This window comes from Falco peregrinus, chromosome 7, assembly GCF_023634155.1.
Source record: "Falco peregrinus isolate bFalPer1 chromosome 7, bFalPer1.pri, whole genome shotgun sequence".
NCBI lineage: Eukaryota > Metazoa > Chordata > Aves > Falconiformes > Falconidae > Falco > Falco peregrinus.
The window spans coordinates 49,351,266-49,376,802 of NC_073727.1; the positions used below are offsets into that span (position 1 = coordinate 49,351,266).

At 44.0% G+C, this 25,537-nt stretch overlaps 2 long non-coding RNA genes across 2 annotated transcripts; one reads left to right on the forward strand and one right to left on the reverse strand.

Annotated features, from left to right (window-relative positions):
- Positions 1-1,745: 1,745 nt before the first annotated feature.
- LOC129784927 (uncharacterized) lies at positions 1,746-16,798 on the forward strand. Its single transcript, XR_008748211.1, has 2 exons — positions 1,746-4,779; positions 12,298-16,798. It is a non-coding gene; the product is annotated as an uncharacterized LOC129784927 (long non-coding RNA).
- A 1,720-nt stretch (positions 16,799-18,518) lies between these two features.
- LOC129784926 (uncharacterized) lies at positions 18,519-25,240 on the reverse strand. Its single transcript, XR_008748210.1, has 3 exons — positions 25,072-25,240; positions 23,755-23,843; positions 18,519-22,950 (listed from the first exon to the last, which is right to left on the reverse strand). It is a non-coding gene; the product is annotated as an uncharacterized LOC129784926 (long non-coding RNA).
- Positions 25,241-25,537: the final 297 nt, after the last annotated feature.

A 25,537-nucleotide genomic window follows, 5' to 3' on the forward strand; every position in this document is an offset into this window, starting at 1 on the left:
TTCGAGGCTTCATTTCAATGAAATAGCAATCAGAAAAACTCCAGGTCTAACTAGGTAAGAGAAGAGAGATGAATGATGAAGGGCAACATTTTGGAGTGCTGCTGAATTGGCTTCGTGGACAAGAAGATCCTAAGTGTGGGGCACTGAATGTCCCTAGGAAAAGGTTAGGGAAGGCATCTCAAGTTAAGTCTATTTCTGTACAGACTTTTGTAATTTGTTTTGTGATTTGCAATGGAGAATTTAGCCAGCAGCTTTCTATGCTGAATTTCCAAAAATCTCTGCTTTTAGCCAGGCTGGTGGGATGGGTGCATCTGTTGCTTGTGTCTGCACGGCTATTTGCATGCCCTCATGCTTTGACAGGCGTGCACTGTGATCTCAGGTGAATCTGGCAAGAACAAGTGTACTGTTGCTGCAGAAGCAATAGATCTAAAATTAACAGTGCACCTCTAAGTGCACTGGTTTATTTAGATCTAAATAAACAGTGCCCTGGAGGTGCCTGCCTTAGAGAAGGGTTTGGATATTTCAAATTCTGGTCTACATGTGCCATTAATCTACAAAAATAAGATTAAAGACTGGAATTACCAGGTGTCAGGTGCTGTAAAGAGACCTCTGGCAGATGTAAGGACCACCAGCGGTGAGACAGCTCAGAGCCGTAAGTGGCAGGATCCAGGCTGTCACCCAGACAGCAGGTGGCTTTAGAGCTGTGGAGCTGGGCTCAGCCCTCCGCTCTCTCACAGCACAGACAAGCTGAGGTTTCAAGCCCTTTTCAATCTGTCCTTACTTTTGTGGCAAATGCAAACACACTAAAACCTTGATGTTGTCCTCAGCACCTATATGTGTACTATAGCCATTTAACATGTTCTTGCTATACCAGCCTAGCATATTGTTTTCCCTACAGGCAGCATGGAACTGAAGGTGGATGATGTTGCAGCATGGTAGGCCAGGTATTGAACTACATGGCTTTCCTGATGCACTTAATCTAAATCATTCTTGGTTTGGGAACTGAGATTCAGATGGTCAAACCACCACATGTAGAGATGGCAGCAGAGAGGTGGAAAGTTGATATGTGGCCACTGTAGTCAGCACAGATGCCTACTGAATGGGAAAAGGCAAGTTATGAACCACCAGGTCAAGCAGAACTTACAGCTCTGACCCAAGCTGAAGTTGGTAGGTGTTTTTTCACTGGCTTCAGCAGGATCTAGCCTTTGCTCTAGTATCCCATGCAAGTCTACACAGAAAAGGAATGTGGTGCAGAACATGCATATTATACCCCAGCACAGACCCTGATTTTGCTCGGGGGGCCAGGTGAGAACTGTTAATAAGATGTTCTTTACACAAGGGTTGTATCTGCAGGTGTACATTTGTACTTGAGATCCCAGGTGAGAGAGGAAAGGCTGTCAGTGCCCCGCATCCATCCTGGCTCTTCAAGCTCTGTGGTTATGGAAACATGATGGATTAAGTAAACTGCTTGCCAGCGGCTAATGTAATAATCTCTTTCAACTCAATTTATTTATATAGAAAAAAATAAGAATGTAAATTTCTTCCACAAATATTTACTGTTTATTTTTACAATATGTGTTTTTAAAAAGTTAATTAATCTCCAAGTGCATTTCATGATTACTCCAGTAGCTAACTATTTATGTTTATATGGTACATGTACAAGCAGTTAAGGCAGATGCATTGTGAAAGGGACTTGATTCTTTGGGATTCATTTGTAAGCAGCTCAGACAGGAACTCACAGATGCTTCTAACTGAGAAAGACAGAGAGATCCTAGCTATACAGAGTCAATTAAATCTCTGCTAAATGGCTTTATACTCTGTTTTTTAGAGATTGCACACAAACAGAGATGCCTTGTTTATAAACAAACCTCTTCATTTCAGAGAAACATGCATGTAGTTGTAGACAACAGTAAGGTTTCAAGAGGTTTCTGCTGTTGCTTTTGTGATGTCATGTAGTTGTACACCCAGTTTCCTGTTCCTCCATGCTTAGAGTATTAAATAATAGCATATCAAATCTGAAGTTGTTGAGAATAAGAAAAAGCAAGGTATGTTGGACTGGGGTTTTGTAACATTTCCCCCACTGGGAATCTGTGCTGGTTGAAAACGGACAGACTGAATCCAGTGCAACACAGATCAATCTGTGCAAATCCCAGCTACAGTTTGAGAGAACAGATGTGAAAAGCTGGACTCCTAAAGCAGGGTTTGTCTCCCCTAGCCTTAGATGTCCACAGTGCATTTGCACAGAACAAATCACCTCTGTTTTAGAAAGAGCTAAACTGTGCCCATTTCTTACTGTGTAAAAGCAGTCTGACCTACTCATTCAGCTGTTAGGTGAGGTGGGTTCGTAATGCTTTGAAGACTTCAAAAGTGCCAAGCTCCATGCTTCGCTTGGGACTACTGACTTTGGTCACTGGGAACTGCCTTTATCTCCCCTTCTCCATACTTTCATGTGGCCTCTCCCCGGTGTTCAGATGCACTGCAGGGCTCTGTTGACACCGTAGCTATAGATTTCTATTGCACACCTACCAATCTGGGGAAACACCAAGGTTTCTCACATGAAAGTGCGTTTTTCTGAAGACACCAGCATGCTGCTGCCCTCCATGGGCTTCGCAGCTGCCTCTGAGCAGACCTGTCATTCGGATAGCCTCACCATTGACACTGAGAGTTGCCTGTAGGTGCCAGAAGTGAAGCTCTAGCACAGTCAGGAAATACAGTTGTCTAAGTGTACATGTTTCCTAGACAGATAGTTTTAGTCAAGCTAACTGAAGAACAGTGAATGAACTGGGGGGCAGAGACTAAGAGGTCCCTCAGGATGGTGCACAGGATCCAAGCAGGCTTGTAGAGCCTGTGCTAAATGCTACACTGCCCTTAGGTCTGCCATACCCTGCCCCATCAGAGAGCCCGGGGGCCATGGCTGTACGCCCCGCTGGGTGAGGTGGGGTGTGGGAAGGCAGTCCAGCCCACACAGGGAGAACTCTGCTCTTCACTAGCATCCCACTGAGAGAAGATCCTTCACAGATGGGAACACCCTGCTGCTCTTGGTCTTGGAAAGGTCTCTTTGACACATGTCTCACTGGAAGAGTGAAAAACTGTTTCCAAACGTATGGCCTAAATTTCTTTCCCCACTCCCCCATTTACATGTAGATACCTCTTGCCCTACAGTCCCTGTACGCCTCACCCTGAACTTCTTATTTGTGCAGGACCAAAAATAGAAAACTAAGATGGTTTACTTAATTTTGAAATTTTACAATTTTACAAACATGGATAGCTGGATTTTCTGGGGGGGTGTGTGTGTGTGTGTGTGTAATGTGGGAAAGAAGATTGTTTTCATTTTGTGATAAATTTTTTGGACTCTGTTGCAGTTTCTGTCTTTTCCCTATAACTCTTGGCAAAAAGACTTAAACAAGATGAGGAGAGCTCCAGATGAACAAGCCTGTGTGAAATTAAAGGATTGTTGGTTTTTGCGCAACAAAGGCTAATGAATTAGTATGTTGGAATGATCTGTTCATGGTGGACCAACTTCTGTTTTCCAAACACTCGGTTTGGACATTGGAGAAGACCTTTGTACAGAGGTCCTTGTTTTGAGTACTCTAGTTTTCTTGGATGATATGAAAACCAGGAATCCTGAACATATTGTAATCATTTTCAATGTAGTTGTGCTTTTCCCAGCAGATGTCTGAATGTTTATAATGCACATATCTTTATGATGCACATAAACATCTTCAGCTTTCAAAAGTTATAACAGATAAAGGAAGAGTCAGCTTGCGTTGCTCCAGCAGTTCTGCATGCACATCTGACACATCCTGACACATCCCCTTCTGCACCAGCAGACAGACTCTGCTGTACTGAATAAATGACCTTTAAATGGTCCTCTTGCATATAACACCATTTCTTCACTTAGCTTGAAGAAACATCATCCAAGAAGAAATGTGGATCCTAGATCCAGACATATAAAACAGATTTAAGAACCTTGATGAGGGGTAAAAGGAGACAAAAGATAAGAAAAAAAGTTGCAGATGAAGAGATAAACTCCAAGAATATTTGATAAATGAGGTAAAAATAAAACCTACATCTTGCTTTTTACTGAAACTGGAGGAGCCAAATCCTTAAAATGACTCTTGGAGATAACAAGAAGATAACATTCATCCTTTTAACTGAACCCTTTGGATGCTGATGGGTCACATTAGCAGAACTTGCAGCTAAGTTGTCCTTCAGACAGATACAAGAAAGGAGAGTGCAGCTTCTAAGTTTTAATAAAAACCTGAACTTCCTTTCCTGATCCAAAGCATGGTGGAGGAGGTGAGGGATAACCAAGGAATTGCCCCTGGTAGGATCCCTTTCCAAGTTCCTGTAACCATCTCTGGGAATAGAGATTCCCTGCTCACACACCCCTACATCCCCACACCTCTCCCCCTAAATTTCTTGTTTACCTCATTAGAGCCTCACCATGGCTCTTGGTGGGAGTTTACAAGTTGGTTGAACCAGTTTTTGCTGATCTGCTGCTGAGCTAACGTGTGGGTCCTTGTTCCCAAGCAGCACCAGGAAAAGCAGCTTGAGATCAAGCAGCGGTGAGATGCTGGCTGCCTCCTTTCTCTGGGGACTCCAGCTCTTGGACTCACCCACACAGAGCAACGGAGAGCAGGAGAGATACTGCTCCTACGCACTAAAGTGTTAACACAGGGCTTAGGTGGAAGGAGTTAAAACCCCCTTACACCAGAAATGTGAAGGTTCAAGCAGCAGTGTGGAGTCACACAGCGTGAAGATGGCAGTGCACAGCTGGTAAGTGTTCATGGTATATAAGTGTGGAATATGTGCTGTTTACTGAACTGGAAAGGAAGGGCAGTGATCACGCAGGATAAAACTCAGGTCTCCTTTAAATTAGTTTTATTGAGTATAGATGCATCTGTGTATATGATGGCTGGAAGTGATCTTTCTAAACAGCCTGGTAAATTTAACATCATTGATTGAGCCTTTTCTAACATGCTTTTTTTCAGTTTGTTCTCATTTTAAGTGTGCAAATTTTATCTTAATTTCCTAATCAATCTTAAAAATCAAATTAATCAAAAAGAGATATGTGGTTTAACAGTGTCATTAGAGCACTGTGTTCGGCAAACAGAGGAGTTAGCAGTGGGCACCCAGAATAAGATCTAGTTTCAGTGAAGGTCTGTCCGTGTACACCAGGTTTGCAAGGTCCCATCATAGCCCACGGAGTTGAGTGAGTCAGCAGCACCTTGCTAGCATGTCAGCTAAGCAGCTACCACCACCAGGTTTCAGTTGTCTATGCACAAGCATCTAATGCCACCTGAGACACCTCAAGGAGTGTGAGAAAACTGCACAGGGCTGATAGATATGGTGCAGAACCTACAGGACACCCATACCTTGCTAGATTGGCACATGGGGGACAGAAGGGATATATGACGACACATAAAATAAAACGTTTAGACAATCCTAGATCTCCTTGCTTATATCATGCCTAGGCAAGAAAGTCTCACCACACTGTGTTTCCATGAAATTAGGCAGTCATCAGAAATCCATGAACCTATCTGTTTCCAGCAAGTTGCATTCAGGGTGTGTGGAAAGCTACTCTCAAAAATACTCTGATTTAATATTGCATACACGTATTTGAAAGCAGCATTTGGGTCAAGCAGTTCTATCATTTGGATCAAGATCTATCTTAAGCTGGCTGTTACTGATTTTTGACTTCTCAAAGAAAGATCAGATTGAAGGTCTTGGTGGGGTGAAGTCCCTGAGAAAGGAATTACTTTGAGATGAAAGTATTCTGCACTCTCACCCTGCTTCTGTGTCCTTCCCAGCCACCTGCAACTGGATGGGGGCACATAATAGTCCCTCTGTATAGGTAGACTTTGGGTCTGATCCAGCATGCCTACTGATATTTTTTTATCATAATTTACTAAGAGAATTCTCTTATTAACTTTGGACACTTAAAAGTACAGTGGTCTGAGACACTAAACGCCCAAGCCTCCTTCTATACCCAGTGAAGAGAAATAGGTATCCAGGTGTCTTAATGCAAGAAGAATTGCACCTGAAGGAGGCTGTTTCTCCCCAGGAGACTTGAGGTGACAGACCTGGGCTCAGATGACTAACTTTATGTATGTAAGTGAAGTGATAGGACTTCCACCCTTCCTATGCCCAGGCATAGAGAGAGGTCTGGGGGACTCAGAGGAGAGGTTTTCAAGTGCTAACAGCTTCCACTCGGCTCACGAAAGCTCTTGGCACCCAATAAAAAGAATAAAGAGTATGCTTGATTCAAAGCCTTTCCCTTCCACCCCCATTCACTGGCCTTTTGATTTTGAATCTTCCTGCCAGGATCTGAATAATCTACAACATACTGACTGGCATGGTTCCCTCCAGCTGAAAGACAAATGGGAGGGAGAGAGGAGATTACTTCTTCATCTTGCCAGCAGGCTTGCTTTAAACGAAGTCACTGCATCCGTCTGTTGTTGCAGCAACGCTCCTGTAAAGTGCTGTGTGTACAGACAGGGAGGCACAACTGGTGCACCATATGGATGCCAGCCAAGCCATAATCAGGTATGCCACTAACCAGTGAGTAGCAGTGGTGGGCATGCACTGTTCCCCTCCTATCTGTTTGCTCAGCAGGCAGCACACTGCAAGCTGGGCTGGAGTGAGAGACCAACTATGTGGGTTTCCATGTAGTTAGCACCTCTATGTACGCTAACCACAGAGTCAGTGGGATTGTTCACACGCTTAAAATTAAGCACGTGTTTAAGACCTGATGGCCCTCCTTACCCATAAGAGGCCCTGGATGCTGCTCAGGACTGCACAGCTCTTGAACTCTTGGAAGGGTTCACCACTCTGCAAACTGATGGTGCTCAGCTGTACTGTCCAGGCCACTTCCCTGGAGTTAGCTACCCCTGCTTTGCAGTGTCCTTGTGTCTCCAGAGCCCTCAGACAGGGTATTCAGTGACCCACCCCTTCCAATGTTCAACCTGCAGCACTCCTTGCATTCATTTTCCTACAACCTGTTGTGATCCCTCCCCCAGATATCACAGCCTCCTAGCAAATCCTTATCATAAAACTCTAACCATGATAAGAATGTAAATCCTTATCAACACAGTGCCCATGAGTTAACTCGGCCTTCTGCTGACACATCTTGCCTTTTAACGAAAAGCAACAGATGCAGGCTCACTGGAACAGAAAGCCTCCTTCAGCTTTTTGTCTTTAAATCATGCAGTGCTGAAGGAGGAATTAACCTCTTAATCCTGTCCTATAGACAGGTGTTTTGCACAACTACACAGAAGGAAAAAGCTATTATCATCAAAAACAGCTGCTGTTGCTTTTGGTTAGACTTCTGCTATCCCACAGAAACACAGAGCAATTCAGCATGTCTACTGAAGGTCCTAACAAGTCTGGAGCAACTGATCTTAACAGCGTCCTCAATGGATGACAAACCAAAAATGACAAAACAGATGTATGCAGTCTTAGGTCAATGCCCATCATTTCCAGGGTGCCCTCCCCTGAAAGGAGATGGTATGGGTCAAACTGTTGTTTTCCCCAGCAGAGCCAGGCGTGCAGCCCTCCTTAGGGAAGCAAAGGCACCTCTCTGCTCAGACTCAGCAGTGTAATTTGGTGTCAAGCGGGGAGAAACATGCTCGTTCAGATAATGTCAGAGAATTTCAGGTTCTCAAGGTTTCATCCATTGTGAGACAGATGTTCAAATGCAAGCATAAACTGTTTAATTTATTTTTTTTTATAAACTGCACCACCTCCTTTGCTGGTATAAAATGCTATAGCTATGATCTAAGCCGTAGAAGTATGTAGTTTTACATCATTTGAAGGTCTAACAGTCCAAGCCAGCCCTTGTGAAAGAAACAAGTTTGTTCAGTACAGATCAAGACATTATCCTACTGACACTTTAAAATAAAGTTCAGTAGCTAAGGTAGGGTTGGCTTCAGTATGAAAAGGCAAAAGCTGGTTTCTTGCCCCCAAGATAAAGGCATAATTTTTCTTCTGTGTGTGAATACTAATAAAAAAGGAAATGTCTTTCTCGTTGATCAGCATTTCTAGGAGGTGATATAAGAAAAAATGCTTAGCTTCAGATAAGAGCAAGATAAAATCTGAGGTGTGGGGCCATATGAAATCTGCATCAAAAGATTTCTTTAGACAGCTGACTTCTCAGACTTGTGCACAATTTTGACTGGAGGGATGAAGAGAGAAAAGGGAAAATAAGCTACCCATAAATACTTTTTTATGTGCCATTTTTTAATATTTCAGATATTTTAAAATAATAAAAACACACAAAACTTTTCTAGATATCACTGCCAATTATTCAAACATTATATTTACCTACAAATGTCACCTACCATGTGTATTTTTGGTTCAGAGAAAAGATTCAAATATAGCTGGCCTGCCTCTTAGCTGTATGTGGGGCTTAGCAATAGGGCGTGCCCATTGATTTTTTTTGACTGAGCAGTGTGAGCAGATGAAGAGCATCCACAGGGGTAATCTGACTAGCATGCTCAACCCATCTGGATCACATCAGCTTTTTTCCTTCACATAAGGACATAGGCGAGAGGCAAAGGAAAAACTTGATGAATTGCTCCTTCAGATTAGCTGGCCACTTACGTAAACTTCAGGCTCATTTCATAAAATATGGCCCCAATACTCTTCTAACCTCACCATACTTCATGATCTTCAACTCAACCTACTCAAAAGCCTATTTAGCATCTAGGATGCTTAATCAAGCATGTGAGCAAAATATCCCTGAGGATCCCATCACACAAAGTACATTCTAGCAGCTCTTGATGAATACTTACTGACTTAGCTCAGCTACTTTAATGTTTTACAGTCATTTAAATAATCCTTTTGCTTATTCAGGACCTTTTCAGCAATGAGATCATTGATGAGAACAACACATGAAATCTCTGTCCCATTTGTTTCTGGCCAAACGTGTTCCTCTCATAGAAAGAGAATAGAATGAGTGTCCATTACATTCCCTACCCTCGGGTAGGGAGAACAAAGTAATTGCTGACTGGTGCTTGTCTAATCTCTTCCTACAGACCTGCAGTGATGGAAACTGTATGGGCTCCATGGGATGTTCAAGGAGTTCACTCCATGTTCAAAAGTTTCACTGTCCATAATGCTGTGAAGTTCTTCGTGATGTCTTTTCCTAGTTAAGTACTGAAGAGCTTGGTCAAGAGTTAGAACCATTTTTTTTTTAATCATTTCAAGAATTCCTAGAGTAACCTTTTTGAGGCAGATGAGTCAAATTTCTTCTGACAGTGAGTAATGTGTGGCTACATTTTTACAGAGATTCAAAAGAACAAGTAGACACTTAAACAGATGAAAGTACAAAGCTTTGAAACCATATTCCATGCACAAGCTGAATCTGTAAGGGTTTCAGCAGGTCTGTCCACAATTTATGTAGTGTTGCATTGCCTGCTTGACCCTTTCTGATTAAAACACATTATCCGATGATGGACAATGTTTCCTTGACATGCAATAGCATTGAAAACTCTTCATTCACCGAAAGCCCTATTTATTCAATTACATCTGTACCTGTCCTCCTTTATTTTAATGTGTTGGGCTCTATTATATCAGACTCCTGAGACCCAAGCTCCCTTTTCTCAAATGGTTCCCAAGGAAGGGTTAAAAAGTTCTTGCCTTGAACAAACCAGTAGAACTAATTTCTGGTCTTCTTAAAATGTTACCATATCGTGGGAGCTCATGAGATACCCCAGGTTTGGATGTAGTCACTAACATATACTTAGTCCATGAATACAATATTGCAATATCCAGCACACAACCCCAGGGATGGGTGCTTTCATCCAGCCCCTATGGTTGTGGCAGTAATCCTGTGCTTTATCACATCGACAGAATTGTACGTGTGGGCAATACTGTGAGGATCACAATTTAAACTCCAGCTTTGGGATACGTGCCAAAATATGTTCTTCACACTCCTTCCTGCTTTTGCACAAAAAAGAAAATGGCCCTGTTTCCTTGTTATAGTGGTTAAAGCCACAATTCCCAGCGGCTCTAGCACCAAGGTTTTCTTATGTAGGAACTCCTCCCTGGCAGACACTGATTGCTGGTCCCTTCCTTCTCCTTCCTATCATGCACAACAGCTGGGACTGATATGTTTGAACCCATCTGTATCTGCTCTTTCTGTACAGAGCTGAAAGGAAAAAACGAGCTATAGGACTTGGCATTCTTTAAGCAGCAAAACATGGCTAACCCCTGGTCTCATGAGACCAAGAGAGCTGATACTCCCTGTCACAGGATGCTTCAGGAATGGAGACATTGTCTAAATTGAAGAGGTCTGGTCCAAAAGGTTTCCAAGAAGGAAGAATGAAAACTGGCCTGTGTAAATGTTTTCACAAGAGTTAATAAAGCTGTACATTTCTGGACCATTTTTCACTTGCTAACCAGTGCTAAGACCTCAACAGCATGGGATCAGTTCACACCCTTAGGGAGATGGGGAGCTTGAATATATCTGCTGACGTGCCAGCTCCAGCCCTTTTGGGGGAAGACAGCTGCCTCCACAAGTCTCTTGCCCCTCTACTACTCTTGTACTGCCTCCCTCCCCACGCTCTGTGGTGTGACAGCTGGGGAGCTCTGCTCCCCAGGTTGCTTAAATCACTCCCTTCCCAAGGTCACCTCTGCCCAAGATCATCTCCTTCCAGAGGGGACAGAGTCAGGTTCCCTATTGAACCTTTTCCCTGCCTGTGTCTCCTCAGGACGCTGAAGCCTTGCTTGTGAGTTCCTGCCCGCTGACCAGTTCATGACTCCAGAGCTGTAGCCCCTAGCAGCTCTGTGCCTCTCCTTTCTCCTTCGTGTACTGCCACACGGCATGTACTGTTCCTAGTGTCACTGAGGAGTGAGGTGTGTCTCAGTGATGGACCAAAACTGACTGGAATCTGTTGCTTTCTGAATGGCAAATGTGGGCAAGCACCTGCCTGTACACAGTGCCCTAAACTTCAGTTTCCTGTGTCAACGGAAAGTAACATACAAAAAGACAGATATTTTAACGTAATACTTTTTCCCAAAGTCCTGAATGGTCTGGAGATAAATAACTGTGCAAAAATCTTTCTTTTCAGCCCATATACAAGCTAATACAAGGCTTTGGAACTCAGTGAAGCAAAGATAACCTGCATATGACGCCTTCTGCCCATAGGAAGTCATTATCGATTTAAAGCACTGTGGGAATGAGTCAGGACTTCAGCACCTATCAGTGAAATACCTTTCAAAAACAGTTTGTAAGACTTACTCCTGTCCTTTCTAAACACACATTGTGGGGGTCCTCCCTCTCATATGGTGTACCAGTTCCCGTTGGCATTTTAACTTGACCAGTGGCTGTCTCTTCAGCAATCAGACTGCCCTCTGGCAAGAGAGAAGCAGGCCAGGTAAAATCTTTGGAGATCCTGCTTTAAGAGTAGACCAAGGGCTCTACCCTGGATGAAACCAGAAAACCTGTGCTAAGGGATGGCTGTAGATTGCTCATCACTGGCAAATCATGGCTGGCATAATTAGGTGTGCTCCAGCAGCTGCACCTCCAAGTACACCTACAGATGTGGGACACGGCAGATGTGTGAGCAGCTCCCCTGGCAAGTACTGGGAGCCACCATAGTCTCTGGCCGGCTCTGTGCCAGAGAGAAAAAGGTGTCACAGCACTATTTCCCATCACCTCTGAATATTTCTGTCCTTTGCAACACTTATCTTAAGCTTAGCCTGATAAGGGTTGAGCCTTGAGCATTTCTCACAAGGAAAGCTGGTTTGCTTTAATTTGTGTATTGAACAGCAGCTCTTTTCTGTGCCGAAGGCTGCTTGTAGCAGTTGATTATTTTCACATGGCTATCTACAAGCCAGAGCAGCCTGTCATGAATAGCAGAAGGATAAGGCACCAGCAGGGCCAGGGCTTGGCCGCATGGGGAGGGTAACCAGGTCTAGAAGAGAGCAGACAGGATCAGGGCACCCAAGCAGAGGAGGGAGGTCCACAAGGCTACTCGTGTTGCTTCTCTGTCTGCTGAGGCTGAACACTTTCCTACGGGCAAGACCAGCATATTTTAAACTATAATTGTACAGCTAAAGCAGTACAACCCCTCATATGGATGCATTTACTCCTGTGTAATTTATTTACAGAAAGTAAGAAATATAATTTATACTGATGTAGATACTGGTAGCCCCATCGTTGTTTTTACCTCTTCAGCCACACTGGCTGTACAAGCTCAAGTCTCACATTCCATCTGCTCTCTCTCTTTTATTTTACAATGTAAGCCTGTCTTGGACAAGTTGCCTAATCTCTCCATTTTTTCTCCCCAGGGCTGTCATCAGGCAGAACCTTTCTTTACTGCTACACAGCCAAAATAGCCTACTTACAGACACCTTCATTTGGGAAGCAGGGACACAAAAAGGTGAAGCCAGGCACGTCCCAAAGCTCTGCCTGAAGCTACCCCTTGGGAGATGCTCTAGCTCTGGTTCTCTACTCTACTACTCCACAGAAACCTTTTGCCAGTACTGATGTGGAATTTTTTCTTCTTCTTTCTTCTCCATGAACAATCTACAGTGCCAAAACACAAGTGAAGAACATGCCTCTGTCAATGTGCTCTGTAAATCTATCTCAAAATAGTCATCTTGGTCAAAAGACATTTCAGTACTTTGGTTCAAATGTGGATGATCTCATAGGGGGAACTGAAACAAAATGAAGCCATTTATTAAAGGCAGAAGACCTGGAAATCGGTTAAAACCCTGAAACTCAGGAAAACATATGTATATATGTCCATTCAACATAATTTTCTTTTATTTGTTCCCAAATCCCTGGCCCCTTGCTTAGACACTGCTCAAAACATTCATGTTATCCCAACTCTATTCAACATAACAGAGGCCAAATAACAGAAAACTGTATTTTTCCAGATACTACATGGAAACTTCACCAGATAAGTAAAAGGTGGCCATACACATAGCCTAGTTTCTGATGCTTCGTATTCATCTTGGCAAGTGTTATAGGGTGCACGTTGCTGTCAATAATAACAAATTTATAAACTGCACTAGCACTTCTGGGAACACAGGTTGCACAGGTTTCATATCAGGATTGCTCAGTAGTCACTTTAAAGGACAAGTAGTTTTGTAGGAAACTTTGGGTTTAAAGCAGTTGGTTGCCCTACTTCTATAAAATACTTATAAAATCTACCAGAGTAAAAACAATGCAATTCAGTCACTTTAAAAGGCTTGGGTTTTTCTATCAACTCTCACCGATGAGTGGGCAAAAATATGAGCTTAAGATCAAAGTAGCCTAAAAATTTTGCAAAGTCAAATACAGGCGCAATATTCACTCTCAAGCGTTAAATTTATCTTTCATCACTTCACATTCACCATGGTCTAAATGAAGGACTGAAAAACGTCCCAGCTGACATGGAGTTGGCAAGCAAGTAAAAACTAAAAAAAAAAAAATAATGCCCAGTCATGGACCATTAGCCAGCACATGGCACACCTACAAGGAAAATCCAGGAAGGCTGGGACCCTGTACCCCAAAGGGCAGGATGCTGGCCAGGAAGGTTCCTATGGCTGCTGTGAATTTCTGTTCCCAGCTAAGTCTAGGCTCTCTCTGTGGACAGGCAGTGCCCCCTCGTAACAAAGAGGGTCTCATGGAGATTTGGGAAGAAATTTGTCAGGACTGTCAGTTTGGGCATCCACGCACCCAGAACTCAGATGTATGCCCAGATGCATAAATGTAAAAGACCGGGACTCAGATCCGAGAAAGGCTAGAAAACCTAATCACAGGCTAAGGAAATGAATTCCTGGGAATCACTTTGAAGAGGATTTTCTCTCCCTGAGGGCCAGGGAGTGCTGCCTGCTGAGGAGGAAGGGTTTCTGCCCCAGAACACCTGGGTTCCACTCAAATGATCTTGGTAATAAATATCATGAAAAACGATAAATTATACCTACTTGAGCTGTGTGCCTTAAGCAGTTGACATTTGCAAGGCACAATGAAATCCTCAAAATGAAAGACAGCACATGTGGTGCATGAAAAGAATGATACCATTGCCTAATTTCGTTCCAGAGGAAAGCTTCTGCTACCCAGAATTGCAGTGTGTGTGCTGCAAAGCACAGACAACACGTGGGTCCTTTCTTTTTGTGGTGGACAGGTCTTTACCATAACCAAGTTCACAAAAAATGTGTTCTGCTTTCTCTGGATCTTTGAAGGAGGACTAGGGAGACATCTTCATCTCCAATAGAGAAGGCATAAATTCTAAAATTCAGGTCTGTCTATAGATCATATGCTTTTTCATGTAAGGTAGCTGCTGCGATTTCCCTGAAATTCACCAGTCTTAAAACAGACTGAAAAAATGATCTTACAAGTAGGCAACAAGACTTGAGATGCTCATGCTTACTTCTGTGCCAGAGATTTGAGATTCCCCAAACTGCAGCAATTCTGGAGGCTACAGCTTCACCCCATGCATGAACATAGACACCTTGGTGAGTTGTGGGTGTCCCCATTCCCTGTGACCGCAGGGGAGGAAGCAGTCTTCTCCTTGACAGATTCCTGCCCTGCATATGAGATCTCTGCAGTAGCACGGGAGCACACTGAGGACTGACACACAGCTCCTTTGCCTGGCTTTTGTCCTTGGGTAGATGGAGAGTGCACATGGGAACTTATTCCTTTACCACTTGTCTTTCTGGCTTTCAAAATGGGCTGATCAGAAAAACTCTCAGAGAAGTTACCTGTAACTGTACCTGTGTGCAGGAGCAGTGCTGTCAAGCATCTTCTGCTGGCGCTGAAAGCAATGCCTCCTGAGCTCTTACAATGAGATTGACTTGCCAGGCAAGTACAGCACTTCGCTGCTGTAAATTGGTTCCTGGCAAAGAGAGGATAAAAGCTTATTGCTGTGCATGCATCATGCCAGTCCTGGGGTCACCTTGGCATGGGTCCATCTGATCCAGCTGAAGATTATCGCATGTGTTGTAGTGGAGGCTCCAGAGCCCGAGTGGCTGGGCTCTTGGTTTTGCAGGCAGGGAGGCTGGGAGGGCACGGGAGCAAGGAGCGGCGACAGGGGCATGGGAGAGCTTACTTCTCAGGTCACAGCTGCTTTACATCATTATCGCTCTGCAGAGCTGCTGTGGGTTGGCACCCCTGGCAGAGAGAGCAGGGGGAAGCATGGGGGCTCACGGCAGCAGCCCTGAGCGGGGGCCAGTGATGGCCTCACCCCACACCAGTGCCCAGGCACCACCGGCTGCATGCAGTGGGCAGCCAGCCTTTCGGCCTTGCCCTGTTCCCACCACTGAGGGACCTGCCACAGAATCTGTGCTGGAGCTAACCTCTGTATGTCAGCTGCCTTTATAGTCAGGTTGCTACTGTCTTGCTCATCTGCCCTGTTCAAGACACCTGTTTTAGGAAGAGGTGAATTGCACCATTTCTCTCCACTTTTCACTAATGGGTCGAGGATAACATGCATGGAGACAAAGTGTAGACACTCACTTTTGGTCACATGAGTCCAAGTCTTGATCCTGAACCTTCCTAGTCTATTAGATACATCCTGTGGTCAAGCTCCTTCAACATTAAGAATAATGTAAGAATAATTAAGAATACGTAAGAATAAGTACCTGAAAACTACATCTGTACTGGTTTTTCCTTTTCAGTAGATGCCCTTCACCCTGTATGAAGAAAAAGTTCTGATCCTCACTTGGAGGTACGTTGGTCTCCTGAGTCTGAAGATGCCTTTCAACACTTGCCTGGAGGAATTGTAAGGCCCTTTTTCCAGTCCATGGGGAGTCCTTCCAATAGCTGCAAGAGACTCTGAAGAAATGCTGCAGACATGCTCTGCATCCCACTGACCACATGATGTTCTCCAGGAAGATGAGGGGTTCCTCTGCCTATGTGCCCTTGAGACAGGCTTCAAGGGCTGAAAGCAGCAGGAAAACTGAGGCACTTGTATATCATCAGTGAAAATGCCTGTAGCACCCTGGCAGCAGGAGTGTCACAGCTGGGATAAAATGAATTGAACATAACATGAAAGATAAGGGCTTCTAGGGGATTTGCATGGGCTGTGCTATTCCTTTTCATAGTCCATTCCACACTTTTCTCAAGAATCCACCGAAGTTCTGAAGAAACCAGGGCACCTGGTCAGCACTGTTATCTGACTTGGCAGGAAATGACACTGCTATGGGACAGACTTATGAGGGAGCCTAAAGCTGGTTTTGTTCCAGACTGGGAAAAAGCCAAAATGCTTTCACAAAGCAGAATAAAGTCACAGCTCCTGTCTCCATATTGTTCGCCTTCCTCTCAGTACCTCAGGAACCATCTCATCAAAAATAATTTTGCAAATACTATATCTTCACAAAACTTTTTCACCATCAAACCAGTATCTGGATACAAAATAAAACCAGCCATTAGAATGTCCAAACCAACTATCCGCTGTAGGTTCATCTGGCTGCAGGAACTGCTTTATATTTCCCAAGTTCAAAACATTTTTTTCAAATCTGTGACTGAAAAATGCAGAGTATTTGAACACTAGAAGAGCACTTGGTACCATGCACATTTGGACATAGTGCAAAAGCACCTGACCCAAGAAAATGCTTTTCAAAAAAACACTTTTTTGGTCAAAAATGCTGTTTTATTGAAAACCAAACAGCTTCGTGTCAGCATTGGCCAACCTTGTCTTAAGTCCTGGATATATTTTTTTCTGGAGAAAAGCCTTAACCCCAGAATAACCTGATAACTCAAAGCACACACGATCCCACTTCTTGGGGTCCTGGTAAGGACAATAATCCCTTGGGAAAATGTCTTTGGCTATCTTGTGGTTTTTTTAGTAAATTTTCAGACTGACTTGTGTTTTCAGCTTTATTACTGCAATAAGTAATTTAAAACCCTTAGGTTTTCTCAACACAGAGTTATTTTCACTGCAGTACCTGAGCCGTTGTCTCTAGGGAAGGTCCTGGTTTCCCACCACAGTTGATGGCTGGGACGCCAAAGGCCCAGCATGTTGACACTTGCTCACAACAGCCTTTTGAAGCAGAAATCTACATCTCTTCCTTAGCAAACAACACACACTCTGCTGCCACTGCTAGAGGCATGTTTCCAGTCCCGGCATGACTGTGTCATCTCCATTTATCTCACTGCCTTGATTGAGTTACTCTTCGATAGCCCGTAGGGAAAATGGGGCCTCACCTAGTGTCTGTCAGGCTGTTGACAGCAAAACAGGGTCTGTTTCCTTTGGGTTTGTGGTGTTTTGGTTGGGTTCTTCCTAACTTTCACATATCAATCAAAAAGCCATCCTTACACGTGATGTTTCAGCAATTCAGTGCAATAAATTAACTATCTGCTGGTGGAGAGAGCCTCACACTGAAACTGAAATTGGCCCTATAGGTCTGGGAAGGATCCTCTAGCTTGTTTCTCTCCTGCCCAAACAACAAAAAAAGAACCTTTGGGGGCATTTATCATCAAACTTTTGAAAGCTTGTCTGCCATTTGGTTTTAGGTTGGTGAAAGTATTTTGAAAAGAAAACACAGGCTCACCTGTCAGTTAAGTGTTACTGAAAATGCTACACCCTGGACTTCTGAGGGGGTTCTGGCATCGTGGTGCACAGAAGTGTCCTGGGCAGCTAGCGACACCTCATTCTGGTCCGAGCCTGTGACTAGCTCTCAGTGCAAGGTGAGTAAACTTGAGCCTCACACATAGTGACATTGTTGCAGATCAACAGGCCCCTCTGCATGGGCTGAGCAGTGGCACTTGCCCTATGTATATCTGCAGGAATTGTAAGGTGACAACATTTATCCTAGACAATTTCCTCCTGGAACTATATAAAGATGCCTTACTTTGTCTGCCATGCTCTAAGAGCACCTGCATGAACAGCTACCATGACACAGTGGGTAGGTGAGTACCCTGCATGTATTTTAAGTGAACTGGTTGTTCATAGAAGACTTATCTGATCCATTTTTCCAAGCAACTGCATTCACTGAAGAGTGAAATGAATAACCTGGTTAATCTGTTGCTGCTGTCATAGCTATTATCACTGCTTTTATTACCATTATTGCTATTATTTTTTATTTATCAAATTACTGCCAAGCAAGAAGGTCTCCTTGTTCCAGTCATTGATCCCAGAGAGGATACTGTCCAAATAGAGAACACAGAAGAGAAGAGATGAATTAAATGCACAAGCAGATTGTGTGGCATGGTGGCAGCCAGCATCACATCAACTGCACAGCACGATGGCTGTCGGGTTTCTGGAGGGAAGGCAGGGCACTGCCTGCAAGGGGTTGAGCTGAAGAGGAGGAAAGGTGGTGGGAGAGGGAAGTCGCTGAGATTTGCATTGGTAGGCTTTTACTCATATAGCCTGTCTTTCCAAGGTGATGAATGCCAATTCAATGTGAGAAAATGTAGAAGTCCCTCTTCCAATCCAAACAAAACTCATTGAACCAAAGTTTGTCAAATGATGGTGTCAGAGCAGATAAAACTAAGCTCCTTGTATGAAAAAAAAGCATCACTAAAAATAAAACCAGATCATTTCTTATCCTTGTTTGTCACCCATTCTTCAGCTATCAGGCACTGTGTTAGAGAAATTACTGGGAGCATCTGGAAACACCATCTGCTTGCATTTACTAGCTGGTTCTTTTGTCCAGGTTCATTATCACTGATCCTTTATAAATAAGTAGTGTTCCAAAAATACTTCTGTGTAGCAAACTTCACCATTTCCTCATGGCTTGGCTTTGCAGCACTTGATTGTGCATGTTCCCTCCTTGCCCCTGCTGGGACAAGCTCAGTGACAGTCATTCGAGGGCAGGGCCTTTAGTTAACAGACAAAACTTTTTTTTTTTTTTCCAGACAGACAGGAATGTGATCCTTCATCAGGGCGTTCTTCAATACCAAGAGGGCAACCCAGTCTTATGTGTCAAGCTCCAATGGATCAGATAAAACCCTAGCCAAATGCATGTCAGCACCAGCTCAAGACATTTTAACATGCCTTTATACTCAGTGGGCTATGACCTCATTAGGGTTATTCAACAGCAATCACAGCTACAGCTTCGTGGTGGGTCACAATGGTATTATGCAGACATACCCCCCAGTAAGTGGAAATCAGCTCAGTTTCACTAGCAGAGTAGCTGTCTGCAAAACCCACCTGGAAAACAGCCAGTTGCATCTCTGCTCTGCTGTGCCTTCTTGACTTCTTTAAATCCAAATATGAGCATAGGCTATAATTATCTCAGAGGCTTGCCTAGTGACAGACAGTGCAATCACCCAGCAGCAGCAGCAGAACATGGGATGGATCCCACAGCAGACATCAAGAGAAGATTGTCAATGATTTCAGTTGGCCCATTAGAAACACCCCTGAAGTCCATGGGATTCTTTCCATAGAAGCTTCTTGCTGTTTGGTGGAGCCCAAGTAGAGAGGGGATGGTTGTATAGACAATTAACTTTTCCTGTATATGTCAAAGGGCAGAGGAGAGGAGGTGCTGTGCTTCTATACTTCTTGAATTCTTTCTACCTACCAGGTCTTGAGCTCAAGCCTAGGTTTTTTCCCAGCACTTCAAGTGCCTAAAGCAATGCCCAGAAAGACAAAGCTAAAGGATATGAGGGACAGAGAGATCAACTTTACATTTCTGTAATTCCCCCTGGATAGAGCACTTGTTTATTTAGGAGAAGAGTTGCCTTTGCTTAGTTTCCCATATGACAATTTTCTGCTCAGTCTTATCTTGGAGTGACTCACAGGATGGGTCAAAAGGTGAAGAGAAACTTTATGGTAACCTCCTCATAACCCTCTCATAAAGTCTGTTTTCTTTGGACTCTTTGTTTGTATTTGTAATCAGTGGGCAATTTCCCCTCATGTCTGTTTTCCACCCTTCTTTTTTTTTAATTGAAAACTTGGTGAAGTTAATGTTCCTTTTGTACCGAAAGCCCTCCCCCTTCCTGCCTCGCATGTCATGTGCATTCATTCAATTCCCCTCAGGCCATATCTTCAGCTACTGAAAAATGGCAAAACTCCATTGCCTCCATAGGGATGTCCATCAGTGCTCCAGGAGGGCTGCTGACCTGCCCCAAGGAAGAGCAGTGTCCTAGCATGGCTGGTGGTGGCTGGCTGGAGTCCCCAGGGGCTCTTACCCTACCTGTGGATGGATGTTTCCTGACTGCCTCCAAACATAAAATTACTCCTGCTTGAGGTAATATATTCTGATACCCTGAAATACTTCTCAGTCTGGCACTGGGCTGGAGAGGTTTGTAGTTAACAGCAGGGCCTCTCAAGCAGTGTTCTTGGGAAAGATGCCAAAAGCATCCCAGCAATGCATTTCCTCTTCAATCACAAGTCAGGTCTCCCCCTGGCCATCCAGCCACTAAATACAGGTCTCAGAAGCAAAGTGCTCACCCACTCCACTTTGCACATCCTTTCGCTACGTGGGTTTGACCACCAGCCTGTCCGAGTTAACAGTCATGACTCTGAATCATTGCTGCTGCCAGGAGAAGACTGACTACCTGGCAAGTGGGTCACCCCCAGCTCCCAGGCTCCTGAGTACCTAGCAAAGCCAATGCTCTTCAGGACATCCTTCAGTGTGCATCTGATTTTCAATGTAGGTTTAAAGACCATTAAAGCTAATAGAACTGAGCATGTGGATATCATTAAACATGCTTCAGTTCCTTGCTGGTAGATTTAAGCAGATATACAAGTATTTTGTTGAACAGAGACTTGTGAACACCAACCTAGCAGGACGTTTTTATTTATTGTTCAAATACTAAGAGTTGATCTTAGTCCTACAGAAGCGTACCTATCTGCTGCAATGGACACATACCAAATGGAGACAGAAGAGCAAAGTGTTTTTCCTAGCTTTTTTCATTTATCAGTGACCAAGCATGTGCAGATGCCTGGGGGATGAGTCTGGAAAGTGCAGAGAAAACAAATGCACAGAGCAAAATGGAAACAGTCCTTGCTTTTACAGTTACACAGAGCAGTATCACCTCAGTGTTAGCAGCGGCAAACTTTTCCACTCCCCATCTGCTAGCATTCATTTTAATTCCTGCAGTAGTGTACTATGGAAAATATGGAGTCAGGGAGTCCTCAGTTTTTTAACTCATTTGTTTCTCTTCACCCATAGAGGAAATGTTTCTGTTTCTACAGTATGTCCATTTTCAATGGCTTGGTTTTCATCACCAAAGGAAAAGAAGTGGGAAAAAAAGCAGCAGTTGTTTTTCTACAGACCTAATGTCTGAGTCACAGTCAGGAAGAGGGTAATGAACCTTGTTCCAAATGGCACCAGTGTTGTGTCTTTCCTGACAGGTTTTTTCTTGCAGCCAGATATAGGAAAAGTAGGTTGTCAGTTAAAAATGAACAGATTTTATGCTCTCCATACTTAACTGCTCACTTCAAGCTACAGACAAACCTCCCAGCAAGCTGCCCCTCTCTGAAGCTGCTATAAAATTCCAAAGTAATTCATAGCAACTCAACCATTGCTTGTAAATTGGTCGGGCCTTTGACATTTTAGGCCTTGATTCAAGAAATATGGTTAATCGGGACTTAGCAGGACAAAGCAAAAATCTTTATATCAAGCACATGCTTTTAGAATGTTTCAGGAGTGAAACCAAAGTTTCTGTCTAGTCAGGAAATATTTATGAATAGAAACTGATTTGGAGGACTCTTTCTCAAATGTTGACTTCTTAAGAAGACCCTCCTTTTGTAATCCCTTTTCAGAAGAACGTCAGCACATTTCTCAGGCACTGGCTGCCATCAGAACAAATGTTTTTCTCAGAAGTATGAAAAAGTACAGCATCTGTTCAAAGTCTGCTGAACAAATGAAGTTAAAGACCATGAGAGGTCATCAAATGGAAAACAAGAGTTTCTTCCCTGCAATCATTAACTTTGCCTTCATTGTTGCTACTCTTTCCATCAGGAATAATGTGAGATGACCACCTAATCTGTTACAGAGATCTGGTATCTGAATGCCAAACTTTTTGCTGCTCCTTTGAAAGGTGATTTGAACAAATGGTTAGAGTGGTCTTGCAAAAAATTATGCAAAAATATTCAAGCAGATAAACTAGGGAAGCTCTTGGCATCAACAAATCAAATCAACAAGTCCTGGTAGTTTGGGCCATATGATCTAAAGAGGCTGGCTTGACTATGCAGTGCCCTGTTGTAAAAAGCTAATAGCAAAAATAATGCTATAGATCAGGAATCTCCACCAGGCCTTCCGGCTTTCCAACAGGTAGCAGGTCCCACAGAAGTTATTATCTTTTGTTTTAAAATAATAAACTGTTCTCTCTTGGATAAAGGCAGAGAAGCAGATTAAAAACTAGGTAAGATAGATTTAAAGATCACTGCTTTTTTCAATCAAGAAGGGTTCTGGAACTGTGTATATTGTAAAAGACTAAAAAAAACCGGATCAAAATAAAACCAGCTAGTGCCTTTATTCCTAACTGGCCTGGTTATTTTGAACTGCATATGCCTACACTGCACTCCGTAAGGAACAAGCTAGGCGTAAGTGGCCAGCGGGTGCAAAAGCACCTATCTCAGACTTGCCACCTCCTGACACACCGCATTTCCATGGTGTGCTGCACATTAAGGAAAACAGAAACAGAAATAAGCAGCAATAAAACATTTTTCAATTAACAAGTGATTACATCTCTGTAATTTTGCTGATTACGTAGCAAAAACTAAGTATATTTGAACCAGCTGCCTAGTATGCTGGAGGGATGATGCCCATCGATGAGACCGTGCAGAGCCATGCTCCCATCCTGCTGGCATGTCGGCAGCTGCAGGAGCACAGTCCTGCCCTTTCCATCCCTGCAACACCCCATATGAGACTGATACACCTGAAATAACGAGCATCCACTAATTGGTTTACAGCATAGTAGCAGGGAAGAGTGCCATGTCAGCAAATTCAAGGTCTGACTCACCAAGCCTTGCTAGGTGACCAGTGCCACTGGCTATGTCACCCAGGAGCTGCAAAGGGTTCACTGTGCATCCTGCATTTGTGTGCTTGCCGGTCCAGGTCTTTCTGGTAGAGAAATAGAAACAAGAGAGGAAACAAACTGGGGTGTCTGTGTTACTCGGAGGAGCAACACATGTGTTCAGGCTGACATGGGATTAATCTCAGAAGATGGCAGGAAGAAGGTCACTGTAAGGGACAGCTTGGGGCTCAGGGGCTAGATGCCGTTTTTAACACTGCTGCTGTTCTGGCGAGAACAAACTCCCTTTTAACCATATAATACCTCACCCATGCCCACATTCCCACCCTGTTGTCCTTGCTGTCTATTGAAAGGGCAAGTGTTGACGGTGGGATGGCATGCCTGCATACCAGAGCCCCTTTGAGCAATACGCCTGCCGAGGAGGAGCCAGCCCAGGCTTGAGCACAGGCAGGGGTGGCCTGCTTGGTCTTCAGTCCCATCACTGCTGTCTCCCTGCCTGCTGCAGACCATGGCCATGCTGTGCTCAGGGCTGGGCTGCAGCCTGAAGCTGGAAACAAGTTTTGGGGACAGCCAGCTGCAGCCTGTGCGCCCGCTGCCATCCTCTGGTGTGACTTTTAGCTTAGCCTCTTCTCTCATGCAGTTATTGCTCGCAGCACCTGCAGAGCCAGAGCAGGGTGCCAGCACCTATCTCCAGCTGAGGCTCTGGCTAATGGCATTTACAACTAGTTAAGAATAATAGTTAAGAATAACAGAAATTAAACTTTATCTGCTACACATGACTTGCACCTAAAACACGTGCATCACACCACATATGCGGTCATAAACCCAATCATCTGAATGCTTACACACTTCCCAAACTGCTGCGTAAAATCCAAAATGCTGTATAAACATACCTCATACATCACTCGTGGGTGACAAGCAAATTCTCATAACAACGGGCCTGTTGTTTCCTAAGTAACAAATGTATGCCAGAGGGAAGTAGCTAAAAAACAGAGATGTTAGAAAAACCTAAGTGCAAACCAGGGGGCAAAGCATGAAGAAAAAATAAAAGAGGCCAAATTAACAACTTCAGGCATCTACTAACAGGACTATTATTGCAACAGAAGTGAAATTCAACCCAACAAATAGCACTGATAGGCAGTGTTTAGCTAGTGCAGGAATATATCTTGACAGCTGCAGAACGGTTCCTTGAACAGCTAATCATGACGGCACATTTCCAGGAGCCAGGCTTTGGTCCCCCAGCTTTGCACCTGCCTGGACACATCCCAGTGCTGAGCTTTCACTTTGAATTGTAGGTCGGGATGAAACCCCCGACTGATGCTGAATATAGTCCAAGAGCTCAAAGAACAGTGCTGAAAGGGTTGTAACCTCAGCAAGCTACTAAACAAGGGTGATTTCTGTCTTGCTGCAGCAAAAGGTTTTTCATTATTTTGATAATGGTTTCAGTAAGAATACCAGAACAATCTTTCTTGTAAAAATTACCCAAAACCAATCTATAATCTCTCTGATGTGGCTGCCTTATACAAAACTGTTTTCAGCATCTTTAAATAACTTTTTCCCCTTATTTTTTTGCAAAAATAGATGAAGTTTTTGATCCTCTTTAGAAATGTCATTTTCTATCAAGTGGGAAGAGTGTTCCCAGTTCTGCAAGCACTTGTTACCCGGTGTGCCTTATTACCAAGTCCAGTCCCATAAAATTCCACAAAACTGTTCATAAACCTAAATATTTACAGGACCAAAGTCACAGCTTTTCTGGAAGGGTTCCTAAATGTTTCTGTGTGGATCACAGCTGGTCTAAGGTAACATGGTCCCTCTAGACACATAGGTGTGATTGGTTTTCAAATCTAGCATAACTGTTCAATGAACAGAAATTTCCTGTTTTAGAAGTACTCCAAAGTGAAAAAAAAAGAATTGAAAAAGTATATATCTGTCAGCAAAACAGAGCATGCAGCACTACCTTATATTCATGGGCCTTCTCATGCATGTGGATTAGGAACACGCTTTTCTGAAACCATATTATGCACAGTCCTGTTTTCCTTTTTGTAATTATTCACCTTGCTATTTGTGCACGCTTGGGAAAAATGTGGGACCCCCAAGGTGGGCAAAACCACAGTGCTAAGCTCTCAGGAATCCCAAGAAACCACTGTGGACTGTAGGGTGAACACCCAGGTCCTCTTCCAAAGGCCTCTTGAGGCTGCATTTGTACTCACTCTTCTTGTTCACTGCCTCCAGGCCAGGGTGACCACTTGACATGTGGCTGTGACCAAGGAGCAGAAAGGCACCCTTGACTCAAATTAAAGCCATGACTGTGAGGAGCCGCTCGTCTGCAGGCTCAGCCCCTTCCTGCCGTTGCCCAGCTCCATGCCCAGGGTACTGCGGGGCTGGGCAGCCCTTCTCCCTGCAAAGGACAGAACGAGGCTTCAGCCACCCTTGGACCATGAGCTGGAGCTCTGCAACCTGTGCACAGACCCAACTGCTTCGCGGGGAGCTGGGCAGCAGGTGTGCTTAGTGTGGCACCGCAGCATGCGCAGAACGCTGCCACCTGCCCCTGGCCTGTCCCATGTCTGGCACTGCCATGGCCCTTCTGCACTGCCAGAGGAGCCCAGCGTCACCCCCAAGAGGATAAGGACAGAGACCACAAATCACGGTGCACTTTCCATGCATCATGGTGCATTT